Raw genomic sequence first — 12,149 nt, 5'->3', positions numbered from 1 at the left:
GGAGCATTGCTGCAGGATTAGCACAGCAGGAGAACCCAGGGTGGGACTGATACAGATTTCAGACCGGAGTGGCAAGGGAGCTGGCTCCTGAAATGTAGGAAGGCTGTATAAGGTCAGTGCTGAATCAGTGGGGCTTTGGGTGGCATCAGGAGGTTGAACATGGAGTCTGAAGATTGAGAAGACTTTAGAGAGTTGAGTTTGACTGGGCTTGAATGGTAGTTCATGTCATGGAGGAGAAGCGACTTGCATGGCATTTCTCTGTATCTCAATAGGCTACGTGCTGTGCAGCGTGTCTTTCACTAAAAACTTGTGCACCCAAGCTGTTGTGGTGGAGCTGCCAGCTCAGAAATACATTCTCTGCTGTTCTACCTTGCCACCACACCCCTGACTTTACGACCTGTCTTTGGAAGTTTTGTACATATGCTTGGACCTGTATTTTCAAGCTAATAACAAAATGTTATTTAATACTGCACCTATCTCCTCTTAGTTAATTAGAAAAACAATTCTTTGCTGTGTTCCTTTCTTCTGAGAAAGAGAGCAATGCTGACAGACAGCTAATGTTTTAGCCTGCATATGTGCCAGTTCAACAAAATAGTTGTCTGCATCTAGTAAAACAACACTCAGCTTCTGTATGTATTGTTTTTGGATTTCCTTATCCATTTCTTTTGGTGTTTAATATTAAGGTGCTCATAATAGGTGCTTTTTTTTTTTTTTAACATTCACTGTGGAACAGTGTGTTCACACTTGAAAAAAAGCGTAGTCCTTAGACCCTGGGGTGTCCCTTCTGCTTGCTTGGCAGAGGACCTATTGTACCCAAAAGGCTGGCCAGGCTATTAGTCACTATTATTTCAGGAAAGAACCTGAACGAACCTTCAGCAAACGATGGGATGACTCAGGGGTTACTGAAAATAAAGCTGCACTGTTGGCTGGAACCCCGAAGCAGAGGATGCTTTACTGAGGTAGGGTCTGGGCTGCATTTTAAACAGCCCACTTTAAATATCTTAAATTTTCCTTAGTTGGACACCCCTCTGAGCTCAGGGTGCAGCTTTGTGAATATTATGTCTTCTCTCCTGTGCTTATCTCAGCTGGGATCACCAGCAGCCTCTGGGGAAGAAAGCTCATCTAAGCCTGCGCTGCTCCTGGTGTTGCAGCACGAGTGGATCAGAGAGAAAGATCTGGGATTGGAGTAACAACGTTGACATCAGGGCTTTTCAGACATTATCTTTGCTGTGTTGCTGGGAGCCAGGGATGGGTTATTGGCCCTGTTATAGCACATCCCAGCCCACTGGTGGTTTGCTCGCCATCCTACAGCAGATCTGTCGCAGAGCTGCGAGGAGAGCGCAGGAGCGCTTCTCTCCGGTAGCTCATCTACGACGGACTCGGTGTTACTTCTGATCGGTTTATAGGGGTAGGTGAAAGTGTGTGCTGGTGGGTGCAGAGGTGGGGAGAGTTCCTGACAGATACCTGGTTGGATTTTTATCACTTTCTTCTTACCAACCTGTGGCAGTCCCAGGCTGAAGCCCTGACTTCTCAGAAGTGCTCTAAACTCACACCCCCAACCACCGGTCTTTAGGAATTGTCAAAAAGTGTATCCAATGGTCTTGCTGTGTCCATTCAGAGACTCACCAAAGCTGGGCCTCGGGGATCTTGTGGTGACCATAGCAATTAGAAGGGGAAATAAACTGAGGAAGATGAGAGTACTTGGCAATTTCCTCTGCAGTGAATAGCGATAATCACACCTGTGTACCTCATTTAATTAGTTAGAACTAGACAATCACAGTTGAGTGCTACCTGCGGTGCCAGTTCCCGATGCTACCTGGGTACCACTGCTGTAAGCTGCTCTGAGACTCAAGGGCTTGCCGGTACCTGAGTAGCAGGGGGGTTCCTGCTCCCTCTTCCTGTGGGGCAAGCCTGTCTGGCAATGCTTGGCCTGAAAAGAAATTCAGTGGGGTGAGAGCTGGGGGGTTGATCTCTGCTGCCCCATTGCAGCACAGGGCTGGGGAACATGGCATTTGCTGGAGAATGCGAGGAATGTAGAGGAGAGCTTACAGGGAGGGGAGACCTTGTCCTCTGAATGGAGAAACCTGTTTGATTCCCCTGAAGGGCGAAACACACCCAAGTCTCCTCCTCAAAACAAGGCTTGGCTTCCAGGAGCCAGCCCTCTCCGTCCGCCTGGCAGGTAAGCGCTCAGCCTCGCCCACAGCCGCCTTTGCTGCCAGGGAGGATCGGAGATATCTGCTGCGAGCCCTTGGGGGGCAAAAGTGCCGGGAGATTGCTTGCAGACTGCTCTGCATCAGTCTTTTGGGGAGAAGCCGCAGCTGAGGAGCCTCTGCAGGTAGGGCTGGGCAGGGAGGCTGGTCCTCTGAGCCTTGCAGAAGGCAGCTGGCGTGCTGCTTCCTTCTCTCCGTGCTTCACCTGCTCTCTCTGCCTGGGGAGGAGGAGGAAGAGGAGGGCTGTCCTTTCCTAACCTGCTGATGTGGGGATGAGGGAGACTTGAACTGATACCTTAAATCCTCCTCCTGCATGGGGAAATGAAGCTCTTTTCTGTAGTGTGTTGGACCAAAGTGTGGATCTAAAATGGTACTTGAGTACTACAGGGATGGTGTTAGTACAAGTACACAGATGAGGCCGAAGAGGGGAGGTTTGGGTGTGGATCTTTGTTGCTTGCTCCTGTCTGATCACTGAGTTCCCTCCCTGCCCATTGCCCCACGTCTTTCTAAAATGTGTCCCCTTCTTAATTTACTAGGTAGAGCAGAGGGCATGGCAGTGAGCTAACTGGGGAAAAGTCTGTGTGTAGGCAGGAGTGAGCAGAGCCCAAACAACACAGGTAAAATTTGAGCTTGTGACCCTTGACAGCCTCTTGAGAGGCTTGGAGTAAGCTGCACCACTTTCTGCCTCTCCAACCCCACCTCTCCAGGACCCGTGTGGAATGGAGAGGGGTGCAGATGGAGAGTTTTCTCTCTCTCCTTCTCTGCCTTGTTTTGTTTCTCTCTGAATCAGAGTGAAATCAGCACCCTGGAAAGGAAGGGATGGGAGTGGTAAAGCTAGTACAGAGGATGAGCACCTCCCTCAGTCCTTGCTTCATCCTACCTCCAAGCTTGGTGAAGGCCTTCTCCGTTTCCCCATCCCCACCCCTCTGCTCTGTCCTTGGCTGCTCCAGGACAAACCTCTAACAGGAGGACGAGCTGGATTCAGCGGGACTGGTTGCTCCACCATGAGCTGGGGAGCAGAGATGTCCTCCCCCATCAGATTGATCAGGACGTTGTACTTAGGCTAGTTGATTTTATTAATCCAGCCAAAGAAAAAGCATTAAATTTGTTCCCCCAAATTTATCGTGTTTTAATTGGAAAACTCAATTTCTACAAATGACGGATTTTAGTTTTCTTTTACAAAAACATTGTTTTTTCTTGGCAAAACTTTGTACCATCTCTGTGATGTCATGAAGCTTCAATGAGATTTTCTCTCCTGCTCTGTTTGTGGGTCTGTGATACAAATACAAAGCTCTGCCTTTGAAAGCAAACCAAACCTTTTCCTTCCTACTTGCTTTCATCTTTAGACATCAAGGCTTAAGGTCAATGGCATGTGGGTGCGGTAAACATCCTTTACATCCTTCTTCCTTTTCAAATACAGAAATTAGTTGAGCAATTAGGAATTAATGCCTTGTAATTAGAGTAATGAAACTGTATACCCAGAATAGTGAAAAATGATCTAGTAATTTTTGGCAGTAACAGCAGTGAATTTTTGTGTTTGAGGGTGGTCATGCTGTGTAGGTTTGTACAGCTCCTAGCACAACAGGGCTCCAAGATGATCTCTTGGGATAGGCAGGTTTGCATGCTGCTCTAATTAAGTTTATGCCACACTTTCCTGACTTCAATAGCTCATGTCTTTGCCAACTTCTTCTGGTCGGATTGAAATTTTTTTTTTTTTTTGTGGGGTATGTGGTTGCAAGTGAATTAAAAGAAATTATAATGGTGCATTTGTAGCTTTACAGCTGTTGTCTCAGACACAGCTGAAATGTGTCTGCGTTTCTCGTATTAACGAGTTCTGTGCAGGCAATTGCAGGTTTTCATCTCTCTTTTCCCCATGCTTGGGAAGAAGAGGCGTTCACTGTCCCCAGGTAGTGGTGACCAAGATCCTGAGGAACCTTGGTGCCAGCCTGAGCCTGAGGCTCTTCACAGAGATCCTGCACAGCCAGCCAGGCTCTGTTGCAGCTGCAAGTGCTCGGTGCTTCTGTGACTCATACTCAAGGTCATATCGGACACCCTGGAAAAGGTGGGCATGCAGTTCAATGACCATGATGCAGTTTAAATTATTTGACTAGCATCATGGAATAACTGTGGCAGAGGCATAAAAAGTCACCTGCAATGGAGTAACCACCCATCCTCCTCTCCAGCTGACACCTGATTCCTCAAACACCTCTAGCAGTGGTTCCTGCAGAAAAGAGCCTCCTCTTGTAGCCTGGCTTCTCCTTAGAGTGTCTCTGCACGCGCTGGACAAGGTAGCGATGAACTATTGTATTGCATGAGCGTAGAAGGGTTGATTTAAGGTTGCCTGGACTGCTTCAACTATTGCATTCCTAATCATTTGCAAGCTTGACTTTAGAAAAATCTCCTGGTGCTTCTTAAATATCACCAAGTGTGTATGTAACAGTATCAGTGTTAAATAGTCACTGCATGGAAAAGGGGGAAAGCAAGAGTAAAAAGCTGGTCCTTCAGAGAAGCTAAGCATTGTCTAAAATCTGAGGACTCATCACCCTGCCTGTATGGTTTGTATGGATGACCATTCAGCTGGGATTTAGCATTATAAACCTTTCCGTGGTTATGCATGAGTTTATCTCCATTTGAAAGCCCACAGCCATCCAGTTGCTCCTAACACTGAGCCAGACACTATCTGTGATTTGCATTGAGGCTCGGTCCAAGTCCTGGAGTGTGCCTCAGGCTGTGGGTCTGGACTTTCAGAGACTGCCTGACAACCTCCCAGTTCAAACACATTCAGCCACCTGCACACATTCACCCACCTGCATGCATGAGGTGGGATGAGATCCTAAATTGCAGGTTGTGAGTTCACAGCGTGAAGCCTGAAGTTTAATTGCTGTTGCCACTCATTTCCCCAAGCACAGACGGTGGGATGGAAGTGTCCATCCTTCCCAGGGACGGGATGTCATTCAAATCAGAGGTCAAAGGTGAAATAAATCTGGTTTTAAGAATGCTGGCTCAAAAATGTCACAGCCACTGGGCACAAAGTGCTAATCCAGCATAAACTTCCTTTACCAGTTCAAACTTGCTGAAATGAATTTAAAGGGTTAACTTTGCTCTGGCAGGGTTTATGCTAGATCAGGTACAGTCTATCTGCACTGCTCTTACTTCAGAGCAGATCAGGTAACAGCTGACATAAAAGCATAACATTGGCACAAAGTTTGCATTGTGTGCTCTGGCTAATGCCAGAGACATGCAAGTATGTGCCCACGCCTAATCCAGATCACTGGAGGGCAGTCTGACAGTGCACAGATCGAGATTAGCAATCCTGCAACCTGAATACTGCCTTTCTGGGGCAGGGTGTCTCATGGCTGCATGTAACCTACGTGGGGAAGCTTTCTCTCCCTGGCTTTCCTTCCCGTGGGTTTGTAAAAGTTGGGCTTGATCTGCTGAGTGTTAAACCAAGGTCCCACCTTTCACTTTATGGGCTGGAGAGTAGGGACTCGGACCCTGATTTAGGTCTAGATGACAAAATTCGCAGCAGAGCTTGGGAGGTTCAAATGAAGAAGGTTCAAACCTTTTGCAAGCTTTAAATACATTTTAATTTGAGGACTGTGAAGGTCAGAATAGGCATCAATTATCATTAAACCAGGGTATTCTTCTGCATGACTGACCTCAGTCCTGTTTGCGGCAGAGGGCCAGCATTCAGGTTGCTGGCCAAGTCCTCCATTAGTACACAAGTTCCTAGCTGGTGAAATGAGTTTTGTGCTTCTACCCAGGAACAGGAGGAGCACGTGAGAGCTCCTTGGAAAGCAGTGTGACAGCATGGGTAGTCTCTGCTAGCAGGCAGCAGAGCCCAGAGCTGCTGGCTGCAGGCCCTGGATCACTGTCGGTGGGACAGGATTGCTGTACAGTCGGTCGCATAAGCAATGCCATGTGGGCTTTGGACTGAAAGAAAGTAACGCCGGTTTAGGACACAGTCTGTAATCTGTTAATGATCTTTCTATTGAGGCACCAAGAGTTTAACTCCCTGTTGCATGGACTAGGGAAGGCAGCAGTGCATGGGTCAGCTGTGGGGTACCTGTCCAGAAAGGATCTGACTGATACAGCATTTCCTGGCACAGAGCATCTCACTGTGCAGCTCTCGCAGGAACCAGCACAGTAAAGTGAGCCTGGTGCCCCAGACATCAAAGGGAGATCCCGTCCTGAGACCGGGGAGTGAGGCACTGGGAACAGGAGTGCTGTAACATGAACTCGGTGGCTGGCCTGGGCTGTGAGGACAGTTCAGGAGTCTAAAGGCACCCTGTGGCGCTCTCCAGGAAAGCCGTATTTACAGGATCAAAGCAGCTCTGCTTCCTTTCCCAGGGCATTCATTTAGTCCTCAGAACTAGGTCCAACGTCGGATCCAGCTCATCACCAAGATGAACGGAGGGCAAGGTGGCTATTAGGTGTAAGGGGGCTATTACCACAAGTGCCCTACAAACTCCTGACAACAGCAGGCTAAAAAATTGTTATTAACATTTTAAAGTTGCAGTTGAGCCATCAAAAAGGAGGATGGCTGGCAGGTTTTTCTTCTGTGTGTTTGCAGGTAATAGGAGCTGCAGTCAGCTTTTAAAGAATAGTAAGTGTTTCATCTCCTGGGGTATAATTACATCTTTTTAAGTGGCTTACATGGAAAGCAGAATCATTCCCAATTAAGTGATGGGCTGCTGATTTCAGGCACTTGAAGATTTTATTAGCAAAGAGTGCTGGTCTGGCTGTATTCGGTATCGGCTCCTTCGCAGAGGACTGTATGAGTGGGCAAGCACCGTCTCCCTCTGCCAGCTGCAGCCTCTGTGGCCTTGAGGAGGAAGGTGGCCATAGGGACAGACAAGAGCACAGCTGTAGTTACTCCCATGTTCAGCCCATGGGCTGTGATCTGTAGGAATCATTCCCGGCTAAGAGCAGAGTTCGTGGTGCCAGAGCCATCTCTCAGCTCCTCTGCTGGTACCACTGATGACGGTGCCCACTGTTGTGGTCGCATGTGTATATCACCTGGCCCTGAGCAACCAAACTGAGCTCTTTAGCTAGTTTCAAGTAGCACAGCTGCCTGCTTGCCTGGCAGGGTGAGGGTTTTCACCAGGAGCTGCTTTCTGAAGCGCTGCTGAGAGACAGAGACTCTCTATCCCATCAGCAGCAGCGGCATACCTTGAAGCTGCTTTAAAAACTCAAAGTGCATTGAAATACCCGAGACAGGGCAGGGACCACTGCAGCACCCAGGAGCGCACAGAGGGAGAGCTGAGCTGGCTGGCTGCCCGCAGACGGACGCGCCCTGAAGATTAAAACCTAAACAAGGTTTCAGCTCCCCTTTCCTTGTTAAAGAGCTTGTAATTGCTTTCATTCAGGTGATGAGGATCTTCATAGTTAGTGTCTTCAGTGGGAGGCAGCGTATTGGCAGGCACCGTGCCCTTCCTGCCTGCAGTCAGCAGATTGACTCCAAAGTGAGGGCTGTCTGCCTGTCTAGCTCTGTAGCAAAGCTGCTTGTGCACCCCAGGGGTTCCCAGAGGTGGGCATAACCTGCACGTGATTTTGAGGGCCATGCTTGTCAAAGGGACTTGGTGGTGCTCAGTGCCTTTGAAAATCAGGGCTTTTGTGTAAGTAGTTAGCATGGATTTAGCTAGCAGCTCCATTTGAAGCATGCAGTCTCAGGACACGGTCTAATAGTATTTTGGTCCTGCGCAGGCAGAACATTTATTTCTTGTGCTGGGGTGCTCATGTTGGATGCTTTGTCAGCAGGAATTTAGCCATCCTAACACCCATTTTTATGGGTCTTCTTTGCCTGAGACATCCCAGTATTATATTCCAGAGGTTAGCATTTGAAAGCTGAGCACTAGTTGCAATCAGCCAGCATATAGGTTGAGGGACTTGCAGGGAGAGTGTTTTGGCCATATTGTACTAGAAACATGAGTCTGAGCTGGACTGTAAATCACAGATTATTTCAAATACCAGAAAGAGTATCTAGCTGTCATGTATTTGTATTGCTCAGGGATGGGCACCCAGTTTCCTCTATCTTGGTGCTGCTTATAGGGAAGGGCTGGAGAGAGAAGCAAGAAGGGGTGAGGAGGACAGGCCTAGAGATCCCTCTGGCTTGTGAAGTGCTCTGCAAAATTAAGGAGATTGTAAACTGTCATAACCAGGCCAAATTCATCCCTGCTATTCCCTGAAATCAGCCCTGCATAGCTGATGGAGAAGGAAACCTGGCTTCTCAACAGAGGTTCTCCCAGTAATATCACTCAGGTGATCAACCTCACCTTCTCCAGCATACCCAGCACGTATCTCCACCTGTGCTACATACCTGAGACCTGCTATCGCAGGGAGGGGAGAGGCAATTTGGGTTTAATTGCCTGGAAGCTGGTCAGATCCTGACTCATAAAGGGCTCTTGAGAACTTGGGGAGAGGAGATGAATTTAAAAATTGCTCTGTCCAGGGGCCAGTGTGTCGCTTCTCCCCCATGTAGGACCAAGGCATTGGTGGCAGTTTCAGTTGACCCTGTTTCTCTGCTGTTATGATCCACCCTGGAAACATCCAAGAGGGCAAGGTGGAAGGTTTGGAAGAGCAGAGTTGTCTGTTTATCCTGTTGTAGCAGGATCCCATTTTGGAGTGGTACGCTGAGATAAAGGGTTGAATGGTCCATGCTTGCCCCTCTGCTCACCTGGCATCCAGTGTTGGGTGTGAAGCAGGTACAGAAGATCCAAGTTTCAACAGACTGTCCCAGGGTGGGATTTCACCACAGGCACTAATGAGGGCACAAGCAGGCCACCACTGGGTATTCCTGCAAAACACTCCCATGATGTGCTTCTCCCAGCCAGCAGCTGGGAGGAGAACAACACTCCTGTAGCAAGGATAAAGCTTCACCTCTTGCTTAAGAGCAGAGGGTGGCAGGGAGATGCATGCATCGGAGGAGTAGGGTGGAGGCCAGCTGCATTGAAGCAGGTATGTCCTTAGGATCACCTGAAGATATACTCTGAATTCAAAGCTTGGGTTGTTGGTAGAGCATTTGATGAATTTTAATAAGGGAAGGGTCTTCTCAGGGGCTTTCAGGTTGTTTTTTTGGCTAGAATCATGGTAAAGGAGACATTTGGAGCACTTTGGGGAGGCTGTAGCTGGCAGCTGCTTTGCCTTGTGAACTTGGACTGGCAGTGATGAACCTGATACAGCTCTGTGGTTAGACTTGCACATTTCTTTTTTTTTTTTTTCCTCAGAATTAGCAACACTGAACCCTTTCAAAAATACATACAAATTTCACTAAGTTTTTGTTCCCAGGAAAAATGAAGTTAAAACCCGAAACAAAAGGCTGACTTAAGCCTTTTGTAATGAAACATTTTCATTTTATGTTTTGAAACAATGTGGGTTTTTATCCTCAGTTTTCATTTAATTTTGTTTAAAACCTATATAGCAGCATAACATGTAACTAAATCCTTTGGCCAATTTGTCATGATCTAGTCTGAATTTTTCTGTTTGCTGAAAGCTGTGTTCTCTTGTCAAACCAGACAACCTTCTTCTATGCTGGAAACGCGCAGCGAATAAAAAATCCTCCATCTTTTGCCCATTCCTAATGATGCTTGAGAAATGAGTAGGCCCATAACTCGCTGATTTCTCACTCCTCTTAACATTGCAATGCAATACTGAAAAAGCAGATTACGGAGAGGGGAGACGAATGCCCCCTCCCTACCTGCCAGCAGCGGGGCATGATTCAAGACCCTTAAAATACTCCTTTGTGCAGGACACAAACCTGCTCTGGGAGCCAAGATGGGCGATGCCACCAGCTCCGCTTGCTGACGCTGGCCACGTCAGCACCTCTCAACAAAGAGGCAGGTGTTTTCTTTGGGCTGCGTGCAGCACTGAGTAGCGTGTTGGGCCTCTTCTTTTATCCTCTTTAATAAATAGACTCAGATGGCACCTGGGGACTTGGTTTTCCTTTCCTCACGCTAAGGCTGTCAGGAGTTAACCCCTCTTACAACAGTGGCTGCCTCTCTGTAACAGGCTCCCAGTCACTCACTGAATGGCTCAGAGCTCTTCCTTAGAGAGTGAACCTGTGGGTTTCCCCCCCCCGCCCCAGCTTTTTCCAGTCTGCACACTGCATTTGCTATGCACACTTTCACTGCTTGAGGACTAAACATCCTGGCTGTAGCCTTTCCAGACTTATTTTCAGTAAGGGCTTGTTCTTGTAAGCTGTCCACAGGACCCTGGGGGTTTTAAGGATCAGAAGATGAAAACTACTTTAGGCATTTATCCTGGGAAACAGAATCACTTTGATTCTGTTACCTCCCATTAAACCTTGTTACGCAGACGGGCTTTTGTGAAGCTATTTTTTCAGAAATTCAGTAGCTGGTTTGATTCAGCCCATGAGGGGTCTTTTGCAGTTAGGTGCGTTTGCTCACCAGGTCTGGGGTTTGTTTCTCATGGTCACAGGTGTTAATAACCCCTGAGTCCAGCATCACTGGGATTGGAGCTTACTGTGACAGCTCTTAGAGGTTACCCAGGTTTCCCTTACTGTTCCCAGCTAAGGGGTTTCTCACCGAACCCTGTGCTTCTGCAAGTGAAGCACTTACATCTTCATTTTGTTTTAAGGTAAAAAGTGTGGTGAAATTGGCACATTTTTACCAGTCTATTTTTTTTTCTCCAAAAATACTTATTTTTGGAGAAAAAACAACAAAACCAAAACACTCTCCAAATATTCTTAATGCTTGCTGGAAGAACACAAGTCCCAGTGTGGTGTACCATTTGAAACATCTGTTCAGAGCTGCGTGTGCAGAAATACCAACGTGCAGTGACTCTACTGAGTCCAAAGGAAAAGGAAGTATGTAGAATAGGAAAAGTATAATGTATTTATGCCTAACTACAGATTAAGCCACAGGAAGGATTCAGCATACATATTCTTTGTCTAAGTGTCTGTGCACTGCATGTGCTCCAGTGTTTGCAACCCACAGACATTACTGTGAACTGGTACGAAGGTAGGTGGTATTTGAATTTACACCCAGTTGTTCTCTGCACGGACAGCACACGTGGCTCTGTGAGTCACAGACCTTTCAAAATAGATGAAATCTGAATGATTTTAGCTCAGGAGAAGTCTGTAAGAAGGTGCAGGAGAAACTGAATTCTGTCCCTCATGCTACCTCAAAATTTTTCCTAGACTTTGTATTTGATAGGTAGGTCATGGATGGACGTACCTGTGTCTTAAGTATTGCCTGTAGCAATGCCCAGCTGTCCCTGCTGAGGAAGGAGTCACTTCAACAGGCAGGTTTAGGCACCATGGTCAGTCTGGTTTTTGTTGTTTTTTTATTGCTTGTTTGATGTCTCTCTAGCTGGTCATGCTCATAAGTTCATGTTGGTCCTGTCTCCCTCACTGTCCAGGTAAAAGACCTACTGTCATACACCACAGATTCCTGTAAGCCCAAGTGCCAGGGCTCTGTCTACATGGAAATCAGTATATAACTGGGAAGAAATATAGTGCCTGCACTGGCTTTGTTTCAGTAAAGAGTCAGGGCATGGCAGGAGCACAAACCTGAACAGGTACCTGGGAAGTCCTGTGGTACAGGTGCATCCCAAAGCTACTCAGCAGCAAAGGAAATAAATGGCCATCTGTCTGCAACCAGATGCAAATCCTTACTTTCTGTGACTGTTTTCAGAGGGGGATCACCTCTCAGAGCTGGAGTTTTGCAAGCCAATCTCATATTTATTTCAGGATCCCAGTGCACTTTGCAAACATTAAGGCTGAGGCAGCTCTGTAAGGTTGTCCAGGGAAAGTGTGTTAAGGGAATCATCCTTCAAAGTGCAGCCATTTCGGAGTAAACTGGGCAATGCTTAATGGTGCAACAGAGCCTGCAATAACGGTTTGGATCAGGAAGTGAAGAAGGATTATTGCTCATTTACATAACGATGACACCCAAGGGTGCCAATTAGGATCAAGGGCCT

General features: G+C 47.3%; 1 protein-coding gene across 6 annotated transcripts in view; it reads left to right on the top strand.

Moving 5' to 3' along the window:
* The first annotated feature begins 2,202 nt into the window (after positions 1 to 2,202).
* Positions 2,203 to 12,149, top strand: part of ZNF185 (zinc finger protein 185 with LIM domain) — a 51,541-nt gene continuing 41,594 nt past the window's right edge. For 5 of the 6 annotated variants that reach the window (XM_052813954.1, XM_052813959.1, XM_052813958.1 and 2 more), the window contains exon 1: positions 2,212 to 2,335. The gene's annotated coding sequence lies outside the window, so the exon portion shown is untranslated. Of the gene's footprint in view, positions 2,336 to 12,149 lie in introns of all 6 variants that reach the window. The other variant, XM_052813953.1, reaches the window with a different exon arrangement.

Source organism: Harpia harpyja, chromosome 18 (assembly GCF_026419915.1).
Source record: "Harpia harpyja isolate bHarHar1 chromosome 18, bHarHar1 primary haplotype, whole genome shotgun sequence".
Lineage (NCBI taxonomy): Eukaryota > Metazoa > Chordata > Aves > Accipitriformes > Accipitridae > Harpia > Harpia harpyja.
The sequence above is the reverse complement of the archived record's forward strand: the minus strand, read 5'-3'. Positions and strand labels throughout refer to the sequence as shown.